Source organism: Gavialis gangeticus, unplaced genomic scaffold (genome assembly GCF_001723915.1).
Source record: "Gavialis gangeticus isolate Ggan-Ray unplaced genomic scaffold, GavGan_comp1, whole genome shotgun sequence".
Lineage (NCBI taxonomy): Eukaryota > Metazoa > Chordata > Crocodylia > Gavialidae > Gavialis > Gavialis gangeticus.
This window is the reverse complement of record NW_017729031.1, coordinates 9,196,609-9,197,743: the sequence shown is the minus strand read 5'-3', so window position 1 is coordinate 9,197,743 and position 1,135 is coordinate 9,196,609. Positions and strand designations below refer to the sequence as shown.

At 62.4% G+C, this 1,135-nt stretch overlaps 1 protein-coding gene across 1 annotated transcript in view; it reads left to right on the top strand.

Moving 5' to 3' along the window:
- The window catches only part of KIF5C (kinesin family member 5C), a 132,372-nt gene that overhangs the window by 45,429 nt on the left and 85,808 nt on the right, over positions 1-1,135 (top strand). The window lies entirely within an intron of this gene.

Here is a 1,135-nt window from a genome sequence, read left to right as displayed (position 1 = left end):
GCCATCCTCCTAAAAGAAAGCTCCAGCAGTCCAGGAATTAACCGCCACCCCCCCCCAATAAAACCCTGCACTCACTGGCAGTAGCAGCAGCTGTAGAGGCCCTGAGGTCATGTGGCACAGCCCCCTTTCCCCCAGCCTCCGCTGCCTGATTTGCACCCCCTGCCCAGCTCCACCCCTGATGGCTGCCTCATCCAGCCCCAGCCTCCTGGTAATTTAAAAAAAATAAAAATAAAAGCCCTGCATTCACTGGTTCTGGCACCAGGGATCAGGGCCTCTGGAGGCTCATGGCAGAGCCTCCCCATGCAATGCAGGGAAGTAGGGGGCAGTGGGGATTGCCTCTCCTGCCTGGCACCCACGCTGCAGCTGTCCCATGACATGCGAGCAGTGTGGCTTGGCAGGGCACTGCACACTGTCTGGTAGCTGGGGTCGCTGGGACTGAGGAGTGCTGGGCTCTGGCTGACAAGTGGAGCTGCCTTAGCTCCCAGACAGTGTTCAGAGCCCTGCTGACTTGTGCTGCACCTGTGCCATGTGGCAGCTGCTGCGTGGGTGCCACGCAAGGGTGGGGTGATCCCCACTGCCTGCCATTGCTTCGTGCTGTGCAGGGGGCCTCTGCCACGAGTGCCCAGGGGTCCCAATCATTGCTGTCAGAGCTGGTGAGTGTGGGACTTTTTTTTTAAAGTGCTGGGAGGCTGGGGCCAGGCAGGGGATGGGGCTGGGCAGGGAAGCCACGGAGCATCTCCCGTGGCTCCTCCAGCTGTGTCTGCCTCTGCCTCAGCCAGGGGAGCCACGGGGGCTATGCCCTGCTGCTGCTTGCCCAGCCAGTGTGGGGGGAAGGGAGGTGTGCTATGCAGGCACAGCTCACTCCAGGCGGCAGCAGAGCATAGCTCCCACTGCCGTGCCTGCATCAGCACTGCTGTCGCTTGCCAGCCGGCATGGAAGGGTGTGGAATGCTGGTGTGGCAGTGCTGGGAGTGGGGGCTAGGCCCTGATGCTGCTTGCCCCCTTCCACCCAGAGCAAGTCGTTCCTGCATCCCACGCCCCAGCTGCTCCCCTCCCTGAGTAATGCACCTCCTGCCCCGGCTGGGCAGCTTGCTCCAGCCCCAATCCTTCCCTCCTCCACACCTCTTCCCTCCCTC